General features: G+C 47.2%; 1 long non-coding RNA gene across 1 annotated transcript; it reads right to left on the bottom strand.

The window, feature by feature from the left end:
• Nucleotides 1-634: 634 nt before the first annotated feature.
• LOC113881897 lies at nucleotides 635-25,164 on the bottom strand. Its single transcript, XR_003508200.1, has 4 exons — nucleotides 24,935-25,164; nucleotides 9,417-9,558; nucleotides 3,357-3,615; nucleotides 635-2,757 (listed from the first exon to the last, which is right to left on the bottom strand). It is a non-coding gene; the product is annotated as an uncharacterized LOC113881897 (long non-coding RNA).
• Between the last annotated feature and the right edge of the window lie 1,293 nt (nucleotides 25,165-26,457).

Here is a 26,457-nt window from a genome sequence, read left to right as displayed (position 1 = left end):
GGCGGCATGGAAGTGGGCAGCTGGATTTATGATGATATTTCCATGTCAGGCTGCTCGGCACCCACACATTACACATCTTACGTGACCTTTGATTCCCCTGTGTTGCTAATGTCATTCGGGGCCTCCTTCCTTTGAAGAAGACTTGGGAGAGGACCAAAGGGCAATCGGTGCCTCTAGCTTCCCACTGACAGCGAGGCAGCTCCAAACTGGGACCCCTGATTTCCATTTCAAAACTGCGTTCAATTTAGTTGATTTAAAGGACTTGACTTTGCTCTGTGAAATGACTGTGGCCGGCGAGCTCCGCCCGTGGCTCTTTGAAAGACATAAACACGCTCCCTGCGGGGACTGATGGAGCTGTGCCACCCATTGTTTATCTAAAAACAGCGTTTTATTATTGTCGCTCAATTAGTCCAGACAGCGGACACAAATGACTCTCCACGGCTCCATGCCTGCCCTGCGCACCACATATAAATGCCAAAGACGGCTCTAATAGCTGGCTAATAAAATCAAAATGTGCCTGTATTGACTCCGCGATTACTCAGATCGTCACCCTTTCTTCTGAAATCTCTTCTTAATCTAATTATGCACAATATTTTCACTTTAGTAAAAGAACATTAAACTGAGTAATCAACAATTCTGTTCTCAATTTATTTATAAGCAGCCAACCAAGGGTCTTCTGAACGTAAACTTCGGAAGGGAGTTTATTTTCTATAAACAAATGAGCATATTTTTCCCCCTCAAGGTCAAAATATTATTGCCTGTGTAGGGTTTTTCCTATAAACTTTTTTTTTTCTAAAAGTTGCACAATCTGTCATTTCAGAGACACCCACGAAAAGCCACTCCTAATCACTTGCAGAAGATAAGTTTGGCCTGTTTATACTCACTGCTGTGAAAATGCTATTATACGCAAATGTTTCGTGTGTTTTGCAAACATATTCTCTCACACACACATACTCATCGCAGAGGCAGTGTCTGAAGTAGCAAAGGTCTTTTGAAAAAGACAGAAAAAGGAATGCATTGAGCCCCTTAACATTTCCCATTTTTCAAATCCGTCTTAGAAGCACGGGAGACCGATGCTTAAAAATCACATGTGCCATTGATTGCGTCTGAATACCACTCTGTGAATGGAAAGATGCCTGCTGTCTGCCTCGGGCCTCTAGTTGATGACCGAGCAGGCTGAGGGTCAGAGAAGGAAGGAGATTGAAGGAAGGTGAGCAACCACATTAGTGACAAGCGGATGGCTGGGACCGAAGCGTGCCAATCACATCCCTGGACTGGTGTGTGACTGAGGCACAAAATCCAAGAGCTGGGGTAGTGAGGCTTCGTCCTTCTAGCGGGGGTCATCAGGAGACGCTGCAGGTAAGGATAGGTGTTGAGTCCAGCTGCTTCGCAGTGGCCTCCCCGCCCCTCAAATCCTTCTACGTGTATCCTTTCCCCCCAGACGTACACACGCGCACACTTCGGTAACAGAACATTTGTAAAGCTTTCGTTTGAGTTTCAGGTTGGAACACCTCCAGGCCAAACATAAAGAAAATCTCCAGGCTGGCGCTCTGCTCCCTCAGGGCCCCTGCCAGGCTCCCTCTGGTTCCTGCCATGGATGGGGAACCAGCATTACCTCACGTCTCAAAACTCCGTCTCTGGGCAGGCTCGCTCTTGCCCCTCTGTGCTCCCTCTTCGGGGTGAGAAGAAGGCGGATGCGGGGGGTACAGGGTGGGGGGTGGTGATGTTGGCACAGTGGAGGGATTCCTCTTTCCACCCTGAGAAATGACACTGTTGGAGGCAGAAGGCCAAGGTGAAGGAGGCTCCCAAACGGTTCCAACGGCAGAGGTTGGAGGCGGTGGGGTTGGGAGTTCGGGCTCTGCCCTCCTGAGCGGGCTTCGTGCTCGTTCCATTGGACGAGCCTCCACCGTTTCATGGGAAGAACAGGAAGCCTGAGGTCATCACCAGAACAGGGCCTACCTTTGGTGCCCAGCAAATGCCTCTGCCGCTTACCCAGCACTGACCTTGGGCACATGTCATGGCTCCTTCTATCTCGGCCTCTTTATCTACAAATATTTCCAACGATTCCTAGCCTTGCCTTCTGGCCATGTGGGACACGCTGAAAAGCACACAGTGTCCCCGCAATGAAGTTCCTCGTCGGAATGGCGGGAAGTGCCAAGGAGAAGGAAGGGGTGCCCGGCGTCCGATTACGGAGTGAGAGAATGAGTGTTTTGGCAGGAACACAGTGTTATCCCATCAGGTATAAGCTGTGACTCAGGGCTCATCTGCCCTGTGCACGCCTTTAAGAGAGAATACAGTTTTTATAATGCCACAGTCTTCCACATCGGTGTCAGCTGGCCGCTTTCCCTTCGCTGTCTGTCTGCCCTCACGGGGTGAACCGCCACTCCATCTGGAAGCAGTTGCCAGTGAGCTGCTCGGTTGAGGGATGGGCTTCCTGTGTTTCCACAGCCCATTTCAACGGTATCAAACTGGGGCTTGAAAAGCTTTTCCTCAGGAAGCCACACGAATGACCCACCAGACAAGTCTATCGTCCTGGAGCGATTCACCCTGAATTTTTAAGCTCTCACCCCTCTTTTAGGTCTGTCTCCTTTTGCCTTCTGAAACCGCAAGGCAGTTAGAGATTCTAATCTCTCAACCCAAGTCACTTTGTCATCGCAGTCAGATGTCACCTGGGGTCACCATCGCCCATCTGTGGTGGAAAGTTCCAAGGAGCTGCAGTTGCTTTTGTGATCTGCCGGTTGACGTGGAGAACACGCCCTGAAACCCAACAGGAAGGTGGTTTTCTGAGGCGGGTTAAAAATATATTTACATTTGTTTATATCCGAGAGATTATTTTTAGTCTGAGGCAGAGGCCTGACAAGGATCTGGAGGCCTGCGACAGTGTGGCTTAACCAGCGGGATTTGCACTCGCACAAAGCCAGGAGTTTGGCTGTTTCTGCCCCTGGGTGGTAGCCTCACGTCCCTGACTCCCTACCGGTCTCCCAAAGACTTCAGGATCAGGTAAAACGGATCCCAGAGCTGCCTTTGCAGCTAATTTCTGTTTCTCTGCAGGCTGGCAGGCCGCCTCGAGGCAGGCCACAGTTGAGAAGCCAAGGGCTGTGTTTCAGGCTCCTCCTTGAGGTTTAGGGACAAGGGATGTGCCTTCAGAAGTCTCTGTGCAAAGCTGGGCTCTGTTGCTAATGACGGCGACGTATGTGGCTTCCCAGCTCATGCACCACCATCCCACAACGACCCCCACCTCCATGCAGCCAAGCAGGGGCATGGGGACCAGAACAAGCTGAGATGACTGGCACACCCCCCGGGGACCACAGGCTGACAATAACTCTGGGATCGGTGGCAGGGTTGGGGGCACTCACGAATCACCAGTGACCACGTGTGCGCCCCCGCGGATTGCTCCTGCCGGGTTCTCTTGGACCTGCTCTGTGATGACCTGCCAGCCCAGCGCTCTCTGGTCCAGACACGATACAGCCGATACAGACACGATACAGGCAGTGCTCGGCCACACCCCCCAAGGGTTCCCTTCTCGTTTTCCTGCTCCAGCTCCAGGTGTGCCGAGCAGGACCTTTGTCGCTTTGGCAGCAGGTTACCCTCCGGGATCTGGAACTACTTTGCCTGCTTGAGAAAAGTAACGAGAATTTGCATCCTTCCAGGGATGACAGGGAAGCCTGGCGTGCTGCAGTCCATGGGGTCGCAGAGAGTCGGACACGACTGAGCGACTGGACAACAAAGGGGTGACAGCCCTTAACCAGCAGGTGACAGGCGGAAGTAGGATATAAACACTCCGGCTTCTCTGGGTCCTAATCAGGACCATGGTAGGGGCCATGGGGCTGGAGAGAGGGTCAGCCCCTCATCGCTTCCCTCTCTGGGGCTTTGCACCAAGCTACACCCTTACTTAGTATCCTTCTTCTCTGGGCCTGACTCCCCAAACCTTCTGCCGGATTCTCCTGGGGACGTTCCTTAAATGAGTCACTCAGTGTATGCTTGCGGTGAATCTAACCTAAGTAAGAACAACACAAGGCATGCAGGGCAATGCTTGCTCCATGACCCAGGCTGACTTAAAATTCTGCACAAAGTGAGAGCTGCAAGTTGAGTTTTATTTGGGGCAAAATGCGAGTTGCAGCCCAGGAGACAGCACCTCAGATAGCTCTGAGAAACTGCTCCGAAGAGGCAGGTTGCGGCAAGGTTAATATACATGTGATTTGGATGAAGGGGCAATACGGGCAATCTAGCACATATTTTTCCAGAAGGTTTCTACTAGTTTTGTGGAGTCTTTGCTAGTCACAAGGAACAGTCATTGCCCTGAAGGATTTTGGCATTTTTCTAGATATGAGGAGATATAAGAATTGGGCTCATGAAATTGGCTCCTGAAAATATCTATCTGAAGACCTGTCCTACCAGGTTTCTGCCCCCTCAGCACAGAGCGCCTCACTGCTGATCTCCACCCTGAACTCCTCCCATTGAAGGTCAGCAGTTGCAGCAGAAGCTTGTGACTTAATCCCTGGAGAGGTACATGGCAAGTGCTCACGGCAAGTGCCAATTTGTAGTTGACACCCAGAACCAACCCAGTTTCCCCTCAGCTCACATCGTTTGTCATCTCCTTAAAGTTCAGGCTTCTCAGATCAGCCCATAAAGATTCTTCGAGTGAAAGAATCTCTCACGCTGCTGTTGCGCAAGCATAACGGGCAACTGTTTTCCTGTTCCACATGTAAGATCTCGACTCAAAGTCAGCACCAGGGCCCCCGGGGACATTCTACTTCCTAAGTCTTAACTCTGAGTAACATAGGCCTCGGCCAAAGCTTCCAACCACACAGTCACCTCGTGTTTCTCCCTTCCTTGACCCGGCAGAAATGAAAGGCAATGGGGGCCTTGTGTGGCCTTCACTGACTTTGGAAAACTTTTCAAAAATAGTTTCAGTTCCTTTCTTATCATCTCCCCAGAGTCTGATAATTTCTGGAAGGAGGACTATAGGTTCATTGATTCTTGGGGACTCCAGCAGAAAATCAGTCCTGTGGTTCAAGAAAGCTGGACAGAAGCCCCACGTGCTCCCCTGCTGGGAGCCGTCAGCTCCGCCCACCCCCCCCCGCCCCCCCGCGCCCCTCTCCCTCCCACCCCCCACCCCCCGCCCACCACTCACCGGGCCCTTTGAGCCTTGGCATTAACTCCTGCTTCTCCGTGGAGCAGGCAGCCATGAACATTACACAACCAGGGAAGAAAATGGAGCAAACTGGGAGAATGCCAGTTCCTCCAGCTTGTCCTTCCTCCTTTTTATATAAACTCCAAGAGCATCAAGTTTAGGAGAAACACCAATGTCGGTTTCAACATGAATGTACCACTGGGCTTGCTGTGATCACTGTTGGTCTTAACTCGACTTCGGAAGCATCGCGAAAATACCAGCTTGGGCCAGAAGAACTACAGGCAAACACTCCAAACTCCTGTGAGTGATTCTGTCTCGGCGCTCACCACCCATATCAGGGCTTGGGTGTGGGGATGGGGAGCGGGGAAGGAGAGCCAGGAAGAGGGGAGTCAGGCACGCCCTCCCCATCCCCCCAGATCTTGGGCTGAGGTTCACCTGTCAAGGCCTGACAGCCTGATCATGGTGGGCTGGGACCTGGGTAGAGAGGATGATTCCTAGGTGTGTTAAGGGAAGGAGAAGCCCCCTGGGAAGGAGAGAGGTGGCCTGAGGGAGAAGACAGAAGCTGGTGGGGTGGAGGGCAGCAAGAAAATGCACTTTGTGTAGGCACTCATTTATTCAAGTTGGGCCAAGAATGTCCTTCAGGGCCTGGCTTTTCCCCCCAACCCGCAGATCTGAGGGAGGCCCAGGAGGCATGGCCACCCTCAGCAGGACTGTTTGGGTTGGAGAAGCGATTGTCTTGAATGCCAACTCCAGCAAAACTCTTGAGGACTTTGCCAACCCAGGTGTGGCAAACAATGAAATGTTTTTTTTTCCTTTCTTTTCCTTTCTCTTTCCTTTCTTGCCAGAGCGAGGGAATTCTGTGCTTGCCATGGTGTTTTAATTAATTTTTGATGGAAAAAAAGCGGGGGGGGGGCGGGGGCGGGCGGGTAAGGGAGTTAAAATTAAAGCCTGCTATATAAAAGCAAAGCAATTTCTGGAAGGTCATGAGCTGCGGCTGGCAAGTGCGTCCAGGAGAAACAGTGTGCTTGCTGTTTCGGGAGCAAACCGGCAGAGCACGGCCAGGCTGGAGGGGCTCCCTGGGCTGGTTCCGTCAGGGCGTCACACGAGCCTCCCTGAAGCCGACCGAGGAGGCCCAGCTGCAGGAGCAGTGGCCCATCCATAGCCCGAGGGCCTGTTCTCTGGTCTTTGCTCCTCAGCGCTTCCACAGGAAGGAGGTGGAAGGGTGAGGAGGGAGGAGGCTCTTTCCTCATCACCCAGCACAGCACTCGGCATGCCATAGCACGGGCTTGTGGAGGATAGCCGAGCTCCCCAAAGCTGTCCTAGTCTCTAAAACTTTTCACTGAAGAGGTTCAAGCAAGATCCAGGGGAAAACCATATAGGGATCTCCTTAATATCTCTCTATCATAAACTGTACAAATTAGATACGCCATTAAGATTTGTGAGAAAGGTGAGAAAAGAAGAGTTTCTTTAAGTGAACAATCCATAATGTATTTCTCCACGTTAGGGACAGAAAACCAGTTTGGTGTAGTGGAAAAGAACAGATGTGGGCCCTGGGTCCAGGCTGCCTGGGTCAGTGGCCTTGCTCTGACATTTTGGGCAAGTTACACCTCATTTATAAATTGATCATGTCAACAGGACTTATCTCACAGGATTGTTGTGACAATTAAATGAGTTGACATATACACTGCCCATACAACAATGCCTGGTACATGGTAAATGCTATTTAAGTATTCTTCTTATTTATTGCTTTGGGTCAGTCATCGCACTAGGAACGTTACATAGCTTGTTTTGTGTTTCACATACAACGTCTCTATCAAATAAACACAATTTATTTTATAATTGAAAAAACTGAATCTAAGCAAGATGCAGTCATTTGCGCATCTGGCGATTGTTGGACACTTGTATTTGAGCCTAGATCTGTCTGACTCCAAAGTCTGTGCTTTTTCTAAATTCCACTCAAGGTGACATGTGTGGATCCTTCCCTCCTTGCTGTCCTGTCAGCCTTCTCTCAACCACCAAAGCTTAGAAAAACAGGGCACTGAGGTTAGCTTCTCCCCAGACTCCGACAGAGGAGCAGTTGTATCTCCGTCAGAGAAAATTCTGAGCCCCAGTAACGGTTCTAGCTGCAGTGGAGTACTTAGAGGAAATGAATTTAGGAAGTCTCAATTAGAGACCTCTCAAGATTTCAAGGATTAGATGAGAAAAATATGAAGCAGTTGAATAATCATTCTGCTCTGATTGGGGAGGCCAAATTCCCTTTACGTAATGAAGATGATAGTTCCAGGGCTCAGGAATAGAGTTCTCAGCTACTGCATATTAAAAACAATAGAGCTTCAAAAATATCCAATCAACCTAGCCCAGCTCTAGGGGAACTTAAGTCTGAGCCACTGGGTATAGACAGCCATGTGTCCTGTGAGTAAAACCACATCCCATGAGATGTAACCGTGGAGACTGGCAGGAGAAAAGGGAGACCAAAGTGGGACTGTTGCTAGAGACCAGAATTGCATTATAGTTCTTCTGACTTGACCTCGTGCTGTCCTCTCGACCTGATAATTCTGAGATGAACCTCTCTGGTTGTATCTAGAAACTATTCCTTCTGTACAATGGTCACTAGCTCAGATGACGTATTTTTTTAACTTTTTATTTTCTATTGGGGTATATCTGATTAACAGTGTTATGATAATTTCAGGTGAACAGCAAAGGGACTCTGCCAAACATATACATGTATCCATTCTCCCCTAAATTCCTCTCCATCCAGGCTGCAACATTGAGCAGAGTTCCCTGTGCTGTACAGTAGGTCCTTGTTTGTTATCCATTTTAAATATAGCAGTGTGTACACGTCCATCCCAAACTGCCTATCTCTTACCCCCATCCTGATGACCTTTAAAGTTTAACACATTGAAGCCATCTGGGCCTTCGTGTGGACATTTCCAAGTGCTGTTTCTATGTACAGCTGTTTTGCAATCTCACCTAAGAATCTGTACAGCTGGTATGTCTTGCCCTATTTTTGGGATTGAAACAGCTAGTTGGAAGAAAAATAGTTTTTTTTCTTTAATTTCAATAGACTTTTAAGACTTTCCTAATGAAGTATTGCATACATACAGAAAAGCACATAGATCACTAAGTTTGTACCTCAATGAACTTTCACAAAATGAACATATCTGTTCAACAACCAGAACATTATCAGCATCTAAGAAATCCCTGGCAAATTTCCATCAATTATTACTACTTCCCTCCGAAGGTGCCCACTCCTGAGTTGTAACACCACAGGTCAGTTTTATTTGCGTTGAGGCCACAACTGAGTAGAACTGTACTTTACATATTCTTTCTGGTCTGGCTACTTGGCATTATATTTGAAAGCTTTTCATGTATACATATAATAGGAGTTCATTTATTTTCATTGCTGTATAATATTCCATTTTACAATATATTTATTCATTCTGTTGTCCATTTAATGGACATTTGGGTTGGTTACAGTTTGAGACTATTATGAATAGTTCTTTCCTGACTTATAAGTGAGGAAGGGGACCCCATTGGTGACTGCTGAGTATAGGCACAGTCAGACATGCCTGGGTATGACTTGGGGCCTCTGACCATCAAGAGATTCCTTAAAGGGAAGTTATCTCCCCACTGGTTTGTCAATTCTTGAAATGCTTTTGATCAAGACAAAGATTTTCAAAGAAATATCTCTGAGAGAGGAGACCTCTGGAGAGGAAAACAAGCAAAAGCAAAAAGAATGTGAGGAGAAACCACTGCGGGTGGGCCCTGGTACCTGGGTGGAAGTGGAATTCCAAAAGAGATGGAGCAGGATGAGGGGAAAGCCTGGAGGCAGATGCAGAGTGAAGCTGGTAGTGCTCCCGTGGGAATTCACCTCCAAATCATCCATCTCACGGAAAAGATGAATTAGGACTCTGCTTTGAAGGTCTTTAGAGAAAAAGTCACACTCAAGGGACAAGGAAGTGTTGCCATTTTTCTTAGAGTCTGAGAGCAATGAAGATAAATGGGCAGAACACCAATGACTGTCAAAATTCAAGCTCCTCCTTCCCTGGTAAAATGCTCCTGATGGGCAAATACCATCGGATCAGCGACTATTTCTAGCACCCTCTGGGTTGGGCCAAGGGAATATGTGTAGAATCGGGATTTGTCACTCTGAGCCACAGCAATTAAGAAGACAGAGCTTTCTCCACCCTCAATTTTTCTTTCCCTGGCTGGATACTAAGCACATCTAATTCCTATGAGACTGCAAAGCTATGAGATGTCAGCCTCTCCATCCTTGACTTACCTCATTGAGGAAGTTGGTGCCCGCCTGGCACATCTGCATTGGACTGTTCTGTGAATGAGACATAGACTCCTGCTGTAAGTCACTGAAGGTTGGGTTTATTTGTTACAGCAGCTAGTGTTACCCTCACCAATGCAGTTGGCTTCTGAAATAACTCACAGTATCCACAGAAAGGGGAAAAAAAGAACAATGTCATTATATTACTGCCATTTGATTTGATAGAAGATAAAAAATGAGAAGGGAGGTGAACTCAAAAGAACTTTCCTCAAACTTTCTTAAGTCATTGGAGAATATTCACTGTTAGTATAAAAATAGGACAATGATAATGTCAACACATAATATCTGAGCCTAATAGATTTACACTCCCCCAATTTGCATTTTAATTTCCTGGAATTGGCTCATGACACATTCTTATGTGGGCTTCAACATTTAGCAACAAATAAGAGTCCCTTTTCTCTTGGCACTTCTTATTCCTCCCTCCCCCTCACCCCAGTCCTCCCCGCTGCTTTCTTCTTCCCACAAAGCTCATTTTTGGCAAAACAATTTTCATAAACCACACATTTTAATGAATTAAGCGTAGCCCCACAGTCACACTCGCCTTCTCCCAGAGTCCCCTGGCTGACACACGCCTCCAGCTATGGGAATTCTCCCTTACCCCTCTAGGAAAGAAAAAACATGCATTAAAAATTGTGTCTATAAGTAGACAAGCTATGCAGAATTCGATGGCTCTTCTACTTTTACTTTTTGGAAAATGCAAGAAGGAAGATGATTTTCAAACATTGTATGTCTTCTGAGAAACTAAAAAATCCAGCGCTCTTTTGCTTTTGGCAGTAGCAGAACTGGTTACGATCATAAATCCGCCAATTCCCCCTTTATCCTTTTCAGGGGGAGCTTCACGGACTGGCTGCTGTCTTGTCAGAGAAGAAAGTTCAGATGTTTGACAACAGGGAAATTTTAAAGAATTCCAAAGAAGAAAAGGACCTTATAAGTCACAGTTTCCAACCTTCTTATTTTAATAGCGAAGTTCATGTAGGTGGTTTAACTTGTCCAAAGTCATCCCATCAGCTGACGGCTTTTGGGCAGTTCAGCTACAGTTGACCTTTATAGTTCACGTCACATGGAGTTTCAGGCACGTGACCTTCCTGGGTCATCGTGTCAGACAGCTGACACTGATAGAACCACTTCTCTTGACAGATTAGGGGTCAGGTGAGCGCTAAGAACGCCAGGTCTTAGGAGCTAGCCCATCACTGAATCCATATCCTCAAATCCAACAACCTTTCTTTGTTCTTTGGGGGTGGGGGGGGTGGGTGCCGACTACACATTAGCTGCTTGACTAGACAAAGACGTGACCCCTGCCCCCCAAAAGCACACAGTTCCCCGAGGGCAGATGAATAAACAGACAATCCCAACGTGGTATGATGAGTGCTTCTAGCAGGCAATCGCTTCCACAGCAAGGGTGGCTTTTCCCAGGAAGAACACAGCAATAGGGCAGCAGTGCCTCGCTGAATCATTCAGTGAGGAGGCACCAGCAGCTCTGCCTCCCAACTCAGGAACATCTTACCCAGCCTCCTCCCACCCACCATCCCCGCCTGTGGGTTTGGAACCGAGAAAGACTTTGGGAACTAAAGATCATGGGCTAATAGGATGCTAAAAGGGAAGCCACCCTCACCACCCACCACCAGAGGTAGTTCGTGTTATTCCTGAGCCCTGCACTTTGTTTCGTGACTCCAGCTCCTGCCACTTTGCTGGGTTTGAAAGTGTTGCTTATCCAGAGAGCTCCGAGATTGCTTTTGGCAAAGGACTCGAGGCAGGCAGTTCCAACCCTCCTTGCTGTCTCTCTCTTGTTGCCAAAATATAAGACTCTTGGTTTTATGGGAAATGCGTGTGGATTCTCCTTCCAATGATAACCTGAGACGGCAGTTAAAATGAAGTAGGAGAGGAAGACTGGGAATCAAGAGAACTAGGATTTGGCTCTGAACTACTTGTTAAAATCATCTCTTAGGTTTCTAACAATTCTGGCTCCACATACACTCAAAACGTTACTTCATTTTAGAGAATGAGTCCATATTACACACCAGTCATCTTAATAGGGAATGGGATAAAATGATGGAAACCCCAACCCTAACAAGTGGATTCCCTAGAGGGTTAAGCAGTTGAGGTGTGGGATCCCAAAGCTGTGCATGGACGTCTGTGAGGCTCAGAAGAATGGTATCATGTACCTTCTGATTCACTAAAGAGAACCAGAGTAGGCCACCCCAAAATATGTCCCTTTGGCATATGGTTTTGAGAAGCAGCAGCAGCAGGAAGGGCTCCCCACACACCCCTCTTTCTATCTGAAAGTAGGGCCCAGATTTTCCATGAGAAAGGTGCTCATCCTTCACCAGGAAGAGGTGAATATTCTTGCACCCAAGAAGGGAAGTTGATACGGAGATGAATCTGAAAGAAACCTACTAGGATTACCTTTATCTTCCATTAGGCTCCCCGTACATTTCCTAGTCACTTCCCCATAATTCACTGCTCCTAGGCCAAACCCTTTCTCTTCTGTCTTGTCACATCTCCGCAATGTATCTTTCTTTGAGGAAATGGCATATAAGCTCTCAGACCTGTCTACTTCTTTGGATTTTCCTTTCTATGAAGGCTCCCGTGTCATGTAAAAATATTAACATCAAATAAAAGTGTTGTTTTTCTCCTGTTAATATGTCTTTTGTTGGTTTAATTCTCAGACTGTGTCAGAACTTAAGAGGGTAGAAAAAAAGTCTTTCTTCCTCTATACCACTTTTTCTCTTCCTTGAGAGGCTGGCCTACAGGGACCACAACAAAAAAACTCTCATAAGCTTCCATCAATGGAGAGCACTTCAGGAGATCAGAGGGAGAGAGAGGGGGTTCAAGGACGTTTATTTCCCTCTCTGGAAAGTGAAAGTGAAGTTGTGTCTGACTCTTTGTGACCCCATGGACTGTAGCCTACCAGATTCCTCCATCTGTGGGATTTTGCAGGCAAGAATACCAGAGTGGGTTGCCATTTCCTTCTCCAGGAGATCTTCCCGACCCAGGGATTGAACCCAGGTCTCCCGCATTGTAGGCAGACACTTTACCGTCTGAGCCACAAGGGAAGCTAGGGCTTCCCTTCCCTCTCTGGAAGGATGGCTCAGTTGAAAGCCACTGCTCATCCTCAACAGACCTACCCACTAGCTCACCTTCTCCCTGGGGACAGCTCCACTGCCGCTGGCCCTAGATTTCTACACCAGTTCTTATGGTTGCACTCAACTCCACCCACTAGTTTATAATTAGTCCCTTGTCGATAAACTCTCCTTTAGTCTAGACTGATCAGAGGGTCCATCCGTTTCCTGCTGGGACACTGGCTAATATAGACATGGAGGCCACTTTTGAGATGTGTGTACCTCGGAGGTCGATGAGGGAATAGCGAGATGAAGAGAAGGAAGGGGCAGGACACAAAAGTGGGAAAGTTATCCCAGAGGAAAACAAAGCCAAGTCTTGGAAAGTATCTTGTAGGTAAGGAACTTCCAACTAAGGAGATGATGAGAGGGAGAGATCATTTCAGAGAACAGGTAAGGTAATTCAACAAAGGTAATCATCAAAACCAATGTAAACTCAACCCAAAACAATCATAAAATTTCTTTGCTCATTCAACAAATACTTTTTGAGTGCTTGTGTTGTGCCAATTTTTTTATTCCTTATGTGGACAGCTGTCATGAAGCTGAGAGAAAGGGCTTATACTATTAAAATAAGTCATGCTTTCTTCCTTTTTTTCTTTGTATTCTTCATCATCTTTCTAGCCTTCTTTCCCTCCAGCTTTCTTTCCCCAGTATGTACATAGCTTCCACTTCCAGAAGGAAAAACATCCCAAAAGTCAGATTTTAAAGACAGGATGAAAAAACTTGCCTGAATTATTGATTCATAGCTTTATAATGCACCCAGGATAGTAAGGACATTTATAGATTTCATGAGCTGTTTAATATCTATTTGTGGAGCACCGCCATGTGCAGTCATCTTGGACTCATTATGTTTCTTTGGCTGCCCAATGAGTCATAATGAGCCTCTGAAAATGTTAAATAATGGCTTAGAACTAGAGGGAATGAAGTAACAGGCAAAGTCAGATATAAAAGTATTATTACACACAGTCTGTAAGAGTGATCAAGACAAGAAGGGGATACAGGGCTTATTATTACACATGTGCACACAAACTTTAAAAAGAGCTTGCAGTAAAGTTGGGGGGGTAGGTGGGGAGCCCTATGAACAAGATCCTTACAAGTTATGGGTTGCAGATCTATTTTCCATTAATATTCAAGCAAGAGGGGGCAGGGAGCTCAAATTATGGAGAAGAAATAGAAAAGCCAATGGAGACCCTTTTGAGAAGATGGAGCCCTATACTGAGAGGATAAAAGAGACTTTATACTCCAGCACTTAAAATGAAGAGGAAGAGATCATTCCTAAACAGGGCATAAGAAATAGCTACACTTCTCTCCCTATTAACCTCTGGGCCTCCAAAGAAAGCCAGCTGAAGCAAAGCAGGACAAAAAAATTCTATTTGAACACAATGAAAAGTATCTTCTGTAATGAGAGCCATATTTTGGAAAAGTATTAATGTAATTTTCCCTTTGATTTTGCAAGTATAGGTCTTTCTTCCTAATTGGTTCCAGGGTCATCTGTCCAGAGGTCTGTGGGTATGTTACATACAGTATGCAAAGAGAAAGAAAGAGCTGATATTGAGGCTTTTGATATTCAAAATCTAAAAAAAAAAAGTTTTTTGAAGCAAGACAATAGCAAAAAGACCATTTTTTCCCTCAGATCCATGGGAATTCCTTTATCTCCTCCTTTGACCTGCTAAGCACCAACCAGAAGCACCCAGAATCTCAGTGTTCTCCTGCAGATAGAAAAGTTATTCCCCTGGAGATACAACCTGCTTGTTGCTCCAGGGGAGGAGGAGATGCCTCAGTGGAGCACAGATGAGTCCTCCCCTTCCTGTCCAGGAGATGATGAGTGGATAAAGGCAGTTGGGGGAGGGCCTGATTTAGGAGCATCCCAAAGGAATTGATGCTGACACCAAGGGCCAGAGCACTGAGACAACACAGAAGAGCCCAGCATTGTTAGGAGGATGGGGTGGAGTTCGAGCCGAGGTCTACATTGCACTTCTGGGAGATGAGGTCAGACTGTTTATGGTAGTGAGAGATGGAACAAACCAACAGGAAATAGTTCAGTTCAGGTCAGTTGCTCAGTCATGTTCAACTCTTTGCGACCCCATGGACTGTAGCAGGGCAGGCCTCCCTGTCCATCACCAACTCCCGGAGTTCACTCAAACTCATGTCCATTGCATCACTGATGCCATCCAACCATCTCATCCTCTGTCGTCCCCTTCTCCTCCTGCCTTCAATCTTTCCCAGCATCAGGGTCTTTTCAAATGAGTCAGTTCTTTGCATCAGGTGGCCAAAGTATTGGAGTTTCAGTTTCAGCATCAGTCCTTCCAATGACTATTCGGGACTGATTTCCTTTAGGATGGACTGGTAGGATCTCGTTGCAGTCCAAGGAACTCTCAACAGTCTTCTCCAACACCACAGTTCAAAAGCATCGATTCTTTGGTACTCAGCTTTCTTTATAGGCCAACTCTCACATCCATACATGACCACTGGAAAAACCATAGCTTTGACTAGATGGGCCTTTGTTGGCAAAGGAAATAGTTAGGCCATGTTTAAAAATAGAATCTGACCTAAAATCTGCCCAGAAGGCCAACTCCTTATCTACGATAATCAGCCTAGGCAGGCAGCCTAATACAAGTCAGTCTTGTGGGAAGGAAGCCAGACTGCTATCCCTAGTGAGACTCCAGGAAGCTGAACAATAACTTCTATAATAATCAGCCCCAAATGGCCAGTACTTGATTAATAACTGACATCTTTCCTAACCTTTGTCCCCACCTCCATCTTAGGGCCAATCAGAAAAAATCAAATGCACACACCCCCCAATCAATCACATAGGATGCTCTGCCTGTCTCCAGCTTCCCCACAACAGATCAAATCAGGGCACACGTTTCCTGCCTTCCCTTTTCCCACTGTCAAGCTTTCCTACTCCTCTGCCTGCCCTAGAGTCTGCCAAAATGCAAGTGATGGTGCTGACTCCCTTGATCCATACCAAGCTCAAAATAAATAGCCTTTGCTTTTCTCATCAGGTTGGTCTTCATTTATTTGCATAGTACAGAAGCTTATCTTGAAGCAAGTTGGTCTAATCTAGAGGCCCTATGGCAGGGTAATTTGGTCAGAATGTTTCTGTCTCCCTGAAATTCATACTGGTTTCCCTGGTGGCTCTGAAGTAAAGAATTCACCTACCAATGCGGAAGATGTGGGTTCGATCTTTGGGTTGGGAAGATCCCCTGGAGAAAGAAATGGCAACCCACTCCAGTATTATTCTTGCCTGGAAAATCCCATGAGCAGAGGGGCTTGGCAGGCTACAGTCCATGGGGTTGCAAAGAGTGAGACGCTGAGCAACTAACACACACACACACTTAAATGACTACACTGTTGACTTTGTTGTTATGTCCCCAATAGTTGACTCATCCAGAAGAGCAGAATAGGTAGATGCAAAACATTGAAACCGTATTTTCTCTGTATGCTTCAATTGTAGTATAAGCAAAATGTTCAAATACAACAGAATAAAAAACTAACAACATATTTTTCCATTCTTGTGCTAAACGGTTCTGGGATAAAGCATAATTTCCTGGTTTTGAGCTGAATAATGCTGGAACCAGGCAAAAATTACTAAATTATCAATAAATACTTGCTTCTGGCACATTAGACAGTGTAACTACTAAAATAGCGAGCATATTAGTTCTGTAGCCAGCACCTTTACTGAATTCATTGATTAGTTCTAGTAGTTTTTTGGTGGAGACTTGAGGGTTTCCTATAAATAGTATCATGTCATCTATAAATAGTAACAGTTTTACTTTCTCCCTTCCAAGCTGGATGCCTTTTATTTCTTTTTCTTGTATGGTTGCTGTGACTAGAACTTCCAATACTATATGAAATAGAAGTGGTAGAGTGGGCATCCTTGTCTTGTTACTGATTTTAAAGAAAAAGCTTTCACCGTTCCATTATTGAATATGATGCTACCTGTGGTTTGTCATAAATGGCCTTTATCAGGTTGAGATAAGTTCCTTTTATGTCAGCTTTGTGGAGAGTTTTCATCAGGAATGGTGTTGAATTTTGTCAGATGCTCTTTCTGCATCTATGTGGAGATGATCATACATAGCGAATATAGGTAATATTTTATAATAATTTTAAATGGAGTATAATCTATAAAAATATGGAATTACAATGTTGTACATGTGAAACTAACATAACATTGCACATGAACTAAACTTTAAATACATAAATAACATTCAAATAAAATGGCTAACTTATCAAGACTACCAGTCTCTTCATCAAAGCTCACTTTTAGATACTCACATCTGTGCCTACCAACCCATAGCTACTGTGCATTGAAATTCTGCCTAATCCCAACTAGTTCCCTGCCTTGCAAAACCCACCGTAAAGCTACTCAGTGCAAGCCTAAGTAATCTACCCCTAGTAACCTTCCCCTGACTTCTCCCTTCTGAGATGCTTCTAGATTCTGTCAAGGTGAAATTCCCCCTCATTGCAATAAGGCAAAATAACCTCTCTTTTCTCCACCAGCACTTTTTCCTTCTGGCAGTCTTTTAGGATAAGCCATAGCCGATGCTTTTTGGTATTGTATGGCCCGGCCGTGGAATCCTAGGGAAAAAGAGCCATGAAACTTGCACACGGCAACAGGAAACAGATGAACTCCTTCTGAGCAAAAGTGCCTGCAACTCAGGAGGTCGAAGACCAAAAGTCTACACAGGAGAAACTATAAACACAGCCCGTCGTGGCAAATGCAGGGGCGGTCTCTGTACGTGGCAGAAACTAATCACCCACTTTTATTTTCCATTATTTCCTGCACACAGAAAGAGCAAGAGTTGAATTAAAGAAGGGTATAAAAAGGAACATAGCAAACACCTACATAAATGTAAGCATAGATACAACAGGTAATAGGGAGCACACAAGTTAAAGGGCTCGTTTTTCACCCTTTTCATTCTTTTTATTCAAGTGACTCAGTACGTTAGAAAAAAAGTACAGAGGGAGGAGGAAGAAGAGAAAAAGAAGGTGGCCCCAGTTTTCCTGAGGCCCTTTAGCTGAGATAACTCCACACTCTCCTTTCCAAGCCTGCACAAAGAGAGGCTAAAAGGATAGGCCTGAGACTTCCCTGCCAGTCCAGTGCTTAAGAAGTGGCCTTGCAATGCAGGGGACACCCGTTTGATTCCTGGTTGGGGAACTAAAAATCCCACGCGCCACGGCACCCTCACGCCACAATTCCTGAGTCTGATGAGCCAAAACGAGAGATCCCACATGAGACAAAGAAGATCCTTCGAGCCACATCCAAGACCCCACACAGCCAAATGGATTAATTAATTTCAAAAAAGAGAGGGGCCTCTATGGACAATGGAAGAAACCCAAAGAGCACATGGATCCAGTGCTCCCAGGCTTCACAGGTTCCCTTTGCACACGCGCTCGGTCCTTACTCATGGCTCCAGGGCCTGCCTGTGGTGCCTCAGTTGTGGAAGGGGGCTCAGAGTTGGACTTCTTGTTTTCCACACAAACCTTCAGCCTATGTCTGGACACCTGTAATGAATTATGCATTTTTTTTTTTTGTCGTTACATCACTAAGTCATGTCCAACTCAGCGATCCCACGGACTGCAGCATGCCTCCTGTCCATGGAGCCCATGATGCCATCCAACCATCTCATCCTCTGTTGCCCCGTCTCCTTCTGCCCTCAGTCTTTCCCAGCATCAAGCTCTTTTCCAACGAGTCAGCTCTTCACATCAGATGGCGAAAGTATTGGAGCTTCAGCATCAGTCCTTCCCCAGGTCTACAGATCTCCTCCGTGTCACCACCAATCCTGAATGCTTTATTCCCTCTGCCAGTCTGTCCAGTGAGAACTGCAGAGAACTGGCTTCTATATTCAGCTTCCAGATGCATGGCTGTGGAGTCTTGGAAGTAGCCAGAGCTCTCTCAGCTCCACCTCAGTTGAGCTGTCATCTCGCCACTGCTGGCTCTGATCACACCTCCCTGATTTCTTGGACCATGACTGCCCCATGTCAGGCCTCTGGAAGGACCTCAGGCTGCACAGTAGCAGGTCCACCTCGCTTGCTCTCTGCCCCATGCCCACCCACCTGGCAGCCCAGAGCTGCCAAACTTCCTGGTGTGACCCGGCAGAAAGGCCCTGGATTCCTTATGCTGGCAGACACAGTGCTGGTTCTGTTTCTCTCCTTCTATTGCCTCCTTCTAGGCCAGTCCCCAAACATCTGTCCTCCAAACATCCCTTTGCCTAAATGAGTGAGTCCTTCAACCTTGTACGTCTCCTTACGTCACCACTGCAATACCATCTTGTTACAGACAAATTGCTTGAAAGAAATAAGATTGTCTAACTTCGGGCGGGGGGAGAAACTTGATGGAAAGATAAATATTTAAATACTTAATGGTGAGAAAATATTGCACTTTTGTGTAACTCCATAGAGCTGAAACTATCGGTGGAAATTATAAGAAGGAAACTCTTAGCTAAAATAAAGGAGACTTTCCTAACAGTGATGTGAAAATGAACAACCCACTTGTAGAATTTTTAAATTTGGGTGCAGATTATTTGGATGTATTCTTTTTGTGAGGGTTGCCCAGGTGGCTTAATGGAAAAGAATCTGCCTACCAATGCAGGAGATGCAGGAGACGCAGGTTCGATCCCTGAGTCGGGAAGATCCCCTGGAGAAAGGAATGGCACCTTGGTCCAGTATTTTCCAGGTATTCTTGCCTGGAAAATTCCATGGACAGAGGAGCCTAGCAGGCTACATACAGTCCATGGGGTCACGAAGAGTTGGACACAACTGAGCATGGTAACTTGTAACTTGTATCGAGCAATGCACTTAGGTCTTAGCACTCATCCGTATGTATGGTATGTCTCAGATACAAGTCACTGAAAATGAGCGGGTCCATCCCTTCACTGTTTGAGCCCAAATGACACTTCACTGGAGCCATCATGGGAGAGTCACACCCAGGACGGAAAGCTGGACAGCATCTCAGTTTTCTCAGACTCTACAATTCTGTTTTCTGGTTCTTCCTTAGATAGGGAACTAGCAGAGTGTGCAGGCTCCTGCCAACAAAATCAGCCCTTGAGAAACCACAGCAGCAAGAGGGAAAGCTGGGTTCTGAGCAGTGAGAATGATAATGACCGCACAGAACCTTGAGTCACTGGCCTGTCTTCAATCAGTGTGAATGTGGGATGTGGGGCTGAGGAAGGTGGCTGGAAGGGACAGTGAGAGAAGAGGATGGAAGAAAGCTTTGAAAATTCTGCTCTGGTCTCCCTGCCTCCACCACACCTCCCAGGAGCCTGAGGACAATTCCTGACCACCCATCCCACACAGAAATTGGCTGCAGGGTACTGGTGCCTATTGTCTAAGGTCTCTGGGGTGTTGGGGCGGGGCTACTATTTGAGCAGAAGAAACCCTGGTGGGGGGTAGTAGAATTAAGGCTACATAGCTGCCCTCAGGCTTGCCCCCCCAACACCCCCATCCCCCCCAGGCTGGTGAGCAATCCTTGGAGATGGCCCCCTTCCAGTGCACTCCCTGGAAGGGCTTAGAGTTCAACCGAACCACAGAGGTTTCTGGTGGAATGATGACCGGTGGTCCTGGGATGACCAGGGCTATCCCCGAGGGCTCATGACCTCTCCCCTTAAGCTCACCTAGGCAGGACTTTGACCGTCCCCAAAGCACAGCACTAGAAAATAGAAGCTGGTATTCCCAGGGGCACCGTGAGCTCATCTGACCACAACTAGACCCCTGAGGAGTTCTGATGCTGAAAAAACTGGTATTTGTACAACAAATAGCATCTGATACCAAAGTATTAAAGGGCTAGGATTTCAACTGATCATGAAAAACCTAAGACCTCCCACATACCTACGGGTTGAAGACAAGTTTCTGTCACCCAGTGATAACTCCAGGTTCTGTGCAGTCATTATCATTCTTACCACTCAGAATCCATTTTATATTATCAATAAAATATGGTGAAAAAATTGTGAAGGAAAATAAGGAAATCGAAGCACTACATATGAGAACACTATAGGTTTGGTGATCCTGTTATTCTAAATGTTCTATACAGGCTATTCATTTACTTCTCACAACATGGGCTGGGTACTATTATTAAGGCCATTTTACAGATGAGAAAATAGAGGCACGAATTGGTTAACTGGTCGACAATTACAGGCAGAGCTGGGATTTGAACCCAAGCAGAGTCTAGCTTGTATCACTGAGCTCACTCTCAGGCTGGATGAAGGAGCCCAATGGAAGGGGAAGTGGTGGACAGAGGGCAGTTAAGGAGTGAACCCAGGGGGTGGAGTATTAGATTAAGGAGCCCTTCCTGAAAGCATAGAATGGATAAGGAATAGAAGCTACAATAGGAAATATAAGACACATATAGAGGCTGAAGTCAGAGTGTCAACATTCAGACCTGGAAAGTGGAAAAGAGGCAGAAAATAGAATTCTATAATATCTATGTTGTTGTTTAACTGCTAAGTCGTGTCCAACTCTTCGTGACCCCATGGACTGTAACCTGCCAGGCTCCTCTGTCCATGGGATTTTCCAGGCAAGAATACTGGAGTGGGTTGCCATTTCCTTCTCCTGGGGATCTTCTTGACCCAGGGGTCCAATCTCTGTCTCCTACATTGCTAGGTGGATTCTTTACCACTGAGCCACCAGAGAAGCCTAATACCAAACTGCTTAAGGGAGTTCCTAACACCTCCGCTGACTGAATTTCAGTGCCTGCACTCTCTACCTGTCCTGTGGTGGGGGGTTTATCAATAAAATCCTGAGCCCTGAAGTCACCAGCCCAGTGGCTTTCATTTAGGGGGTCTCCTTGTCCAAGTCCAACACCCAGAGTCGGTACCAAGAGAGAAGCAGGGTGGAAAAAGCAGAGCCACGTGAAGGAGGCAGAGGTCACCTCTCCCCGAGATAGCTGGCTAAATGCACACACGGACTGCAGCCCACGAGCCAATCCCGCCTGCCGCCTCTTGTTCTGAACCATCTTTTATTGGGGCCAGAGATACACGCCCATTCGTTTACCAATTGTCTGCAGCCAGTTTTGCCCTACGACCACGGAGTAGTTGGGACAGAGACCGCATGGCCCACAAAGAGAACAAATTATTTACTACCTGGCCCTTTACAGAAAAAGTTTGCTGACCCCTGCCCTAAGTTGGAGAAGGCAATGGCACCCCACCCCAGTACTCTTGCCTGGAAAATCCCATGGACGGAAGAGCCTGGTGGGTCTCGAAGAGTCGGACACTACTGAGCGACTTCACTTTCACGTTTCACTTTCCTGCATTGGAGAAGGCAATGGCACCCCACTCCAGTACTCTTGCCTGGAAAATCCCATGGACGGAGGAGCCTGAAGGGCTGCAGTCCATGGGGTCGCCGAGGGTCGGACACGACTGAGCGACTTCCCTTTCACTTTTCACTTTCATGCATTGGAGAAGGAAATGGCAACCCACTCCAGTGTTCTTGCCTGGAGAATCCCAGGGCCGGCGGAGCCTGGTGGGCTGCCGTCTATGGGGTCGCACAGAGTCGGACACGACTGACGCGACTTAGCAGCAGCAGCAGCCCTAAGTTAATGTTTCTCAGTCAAAATGTGGCCGGCCATTTTAACCCTTGCTTGTCGCCATCCCTCCATCTGTCCTCAGAGGACTCTTCCACTCACTCCCTCTGTTTCACCCCCATCCTCCACCCACGGCCACCATGTGGCTCACTAACTGGGATTCATCCATCACCTGGGGGCTCCCGGTGGAACGTTCAGTGCCTTTGTCGGCATCTGAGCAATGAGAAGGGTGGTTTCTATTCCCCTGTGAGGTGCCGTGTGTGTGTGTGTGTGTGTGTGTGTGAAAGTCGCTCAGTCATGTCTGATTCTGCAATCCCATAAACTGTAGCCCGACAGGCTTCTCTATCCATGGAATTCTCCAGGCAAGAACACTGGGGTGAGTGGCCATTCCCTTCTCCAAGGGATCTTTCTGACCCAAGGATCGAACCTAGGTTTCCTGCATTGCAGGCAAATTCCTTATCATCTGAGCCGTGTCCGACTGTGCGACCCCATAGACGGCAGCCCACCAGGCTCCCCCGTCTCTGGGATTCTCCAGGCAAGAACACTGGAGTGGGCTGCCATTCCCTTCTCCAGTGCAGTAAAGTAAAAAGCGAAAGTGAAGTCGCTCAGTCGTGTCCACCTCTGCAAGGTGTTGCCCATCTGTAAATCCAGCCTCCTTGATGGTGGGTGAAGGGAAAGGGGAAAAGCCGTGAACAAGAAGGGGGGCAGTTCCCTCAGCCATAACGTCACTCAATTTATACAAAGAAGAGAGGGAACTTGACTTACTGCTCAAGGGGGAAACAAAAATACAGCAGAATCTGGGGCTGGGAGAGAAAGAAGGGGCTCTCTGGCTGATCTGTTGGCCTTGCCTGGACTCCATCCCCCTGCCGAGATAACATTTCACTGCCTGAGAGGAGCAGGCAGCTCCCCAACTGCAGGGGCTCATCACTTGGCTGGCTGTTCGGCTTTGCTGACACACTTTCTTTCTTCTCAAGTTAGATGAGCTCACAAATCACCTCACACTTATTTGCAAAGTCCATATGTGCGATACAGGCGAGACGGTCGGCCTGAGCACAGGAGAAAGGGGTGAAGAGAAGGAAGCGATGGAGGGGCAGGGATGTCTGGCCAGACGCAGACGGAGTCTTCCTCAAATCAGGCCACGGTTTATAGAAGGAGTTAAAATTAAACCAAGGACTCATTTCCAAGCTCTCTGACATCGGAAAGGCTCCCTCCGCCACCCTTGGAATGCAGTGCAATGAACAGCAGAGAGCACGTGACATCACATCCAGAGAAGCATGAATCATGGAATCACATTGAGGGAGAAGCAATGAATTCCAGACGCTATAGAACTAGGCTGGAGGTGGATGCATACTCTCTCTCTCTCTCTTTTTTTTAAACATCTTTTTTAAAAAACAATTTCATTTATTTATTGGGCTTCCCAGGTGGCTCGGTGGTAAAGAAAATCTGTCTGCCATTGCAGGAGGTGCAAGAGATTGCGGGTGTCAGGAAGATCCCCTGGAGAAGGAAATGGCAACTTACTCCAGTATTCTTGCCTGAAGAAGCCCATGGACAGAGCAGCCTGGTGGGATCCAGGCTCCCCTGGGTCTTCCCCATGTGTCCATAGGGTCACAAAAAGTCAGATGCGACTGAGTACACACACACATATTCATTTATTATTTAGTTTTGGCTGTGCTGGGTCTTTGTTGCCATGCGGGCTTTTTCCTAGTTGCAGAGAGGGGGCTAGTCTCTAGCTGTGGTGAGCAGGCTTCTCACTGAGGTGGCTTCTCTTGTTTCAGAGCACAGGCTCTAGGGTGTGTGGGCTTCCACAGTTGTGCCCGTGGGCTCAGTTGTTGTGGCTCATGGGCTCCAGAACGTAGGCTCAACAGCTGTGGTGCATGGGCTTAGTCGCTCCATGGATGTGGGATCTTCCCGGATCAGGGATCCAACACGTCTCTCCTGCACTGGCAGGCGGATTCTTTACCACTGAGCCACCAGGGAAGCCCTCTCTCTGACTGTTGCCTCTAAGTTCTCCCAGTGGTTTTGCCTGTCCTGCCACATTTTTATCCAGGGAAAGTCACATCCCCTGAGAGCTACCACATGTGGGTTTGGCTGGTAGAATACGGCTCCAAGCCCTTCCTCCACCCTCCAGCACGCTGTTACCCTGTAACACTGCCTTCGTGACTCTTCAGTGTGACCTCGAAGGAACCGCTAGTTTACAGAAGGGAAAAGGAGAATTTCAGAGACTCGCTTCAGGTCCCCAAGCAAGCAAACTGCCAAGAGATGTTGCACGACTGGTTTTCTGGGAGCTTTCCGCCACATCACGGCTACCTGCGGACCTTCTCTGCCTTCTGTGCATCTCCCTGTGTTTGGGACATTAAACAGCAACCAGAATGGCTGTTCCCTGAGGGCCAGGATGCAGTCATGCTCCTCTGTGCTTCCCTGTACTCCAGCACACTCCCTCTGCCTCACACCAGGCACTCAGTACATTCATGTTCCAAGGTCTTACATCTGCCTGTTTGTTAGCTACTTGACTTGTTTCCTTAGTCATCCTTAAAGGACTGAGTTGTGGTTTTCCTTTAACACGAGGTCAAGCCAGTAACCTCATCCTCTGCCTCCTCGAGATTTAAGTGAAAATAAAATCCTGAGGTTAAGTGGAACCCACCCAATCCACCAAGCATCGATCCCTCTATAGCTTCCCTGCTGTCAAAAATGTCTCCTTTCCTGCCTGGGCATTGCTGCCTTCATTGTTGACATGCTACCTCACTCAGCATCTCCATCTGGTAGTCAGATTCCCTCCTCCCTGCTTGAATTCTATATCTACGTGTTTAAATAAGCCAGAAAACACTCACTGCGCCAGCTCCAAATTAGTTCTTCCTTTCATGCCTTTTCTGCTTCCTGGCTCCATGCCAGACTCTCCCTCCATTAGAATCAGGAAGTGGAGCTCAGAGTCATATGTCTTCACCTAGTTAGCACCTCTCTTCTGGGACGGTTTCTCTTAGGGTGGCTCCCGCACATGCCAGGCTCTGCTCCTAGTGATTCCCAAGTCGTTAGTGTCCTGCGCGGGGGCGGGCAGTGTGAGTCTGAGCTCTGACTTTCAGCATGTGGGAGGTGGGTTGGGGGGAGGGTGCATGTGTTGTCACACGAGATGTTCTGTCTCAGTGATGGAAGGAAACAGTTTCTTGGCCTTGCGTCCAGGATGTGCTTTAAGGAAGCCAAGAAGGATTGCTCATATCTCGAGAAGAGCTATATTTGAAACCTTTATACGGATAACAAAAGCTTGCCACTCCATCTTGTCCACCTCTCTAGCTCTTGTTTTAATTTTAATTTTTTATCCTGAGCTTCATCAAGGTACCTAGAATTCAATCACCCCAAGTCAGGGTTCCATAGAAGTCATGAGCCAGTCTTGGGAAGCTGCCTCAGCTTCATTTTTTCCCTCCATCCCCCATACCATCCTGCATGGCTCTTATCACTCTGGTGGGGATCACTGACTTCCCTGTCTCTCCCTCCTTCCCTGTCTCCTCTGTTCACACAGAGCTGGGCTTGTAATAGAAGGTCAGCAAAAGTCAGTTGAGTGGATAAACAAATGAATGAAAGTTTTGTGACATCCAGATTTTTTCCTCAGACTTTGAAAAAGGATCACAGAAGCAGAAATGACCCAGGGAAATCATCTACACGACTGTTGGATTATTTTTTAGATTTTAAAATACACTGCTTTTGCAGTCCTCCTGTTTCAGCTTCCTGTTACTTTGTATCCACTGCCTCCCATCATTTCTTATGAGCCTGCAGTTGATTGGAGTCAGTGGGAAGTTCTTCAGTGACTAAGTGCCCTAGCTGAGGTTACTCATGAGTCTGTGCCCACCTGGAAGCTGGGCGGGGACATCCTAGCTGTCTTCTGACCTCTTTCTCCATGGGGTCACTCATCACAGTGATTGTGTCCAGCAGCCTGGGAGGTGGATCCAAGAGGAATCTTTCCAGAGAAGAAGCCCCAGTGTACACGTGCTGATCAAGTCTTGGCATCATCACACTTGTTGCTGTTCCGTTGGCCAAAGCAATGCACATGGCCAAGTCCAGAGTCAACATGGGAGGGCCCACACGAGGGCCTGTCACAGTCTAACACCACACCTCCCGTTCTTCCTAAATATGTTTTTGTCTCATATACTGGTGGTTCAAATGTGCTGTGTAGTTGAGTTAACCTTGAATTGATCAACAACATGTACTGAATACTGACTAGAGGCCAAATACCCTGGAAAGTGAAAGAGGACGTGTTAGTTGCTCAGTCGTGTCTCTCTTTGTGACCCCATGGACTGTAGCCTGCCAGGCTCCTCTGTCCAGGGGACCTTCCTAACCCAAGGATCAAACTTGGGGTCTCCCG

This window comes from Bos indicus x Bos taurus, chromosome 23 (genome assembly GCF_003369695.1).
Source record: "Bos indicus x Bos taurus breed Angus x Brahman F1 hybrid chromosome 23, Bos_hybrid_MaternalHap_v2.0, whole genome shotgun sequence".
Lineage (NCBI taxonomy): Eukaryota > Metazoa > Chordata > Mammalia > Artiodactyla > Bovidae > Bos > Bos indicus x Bos taurus.
This window is presented reverse-complemented; position numbering and strand designations above follow the sequence as displayed.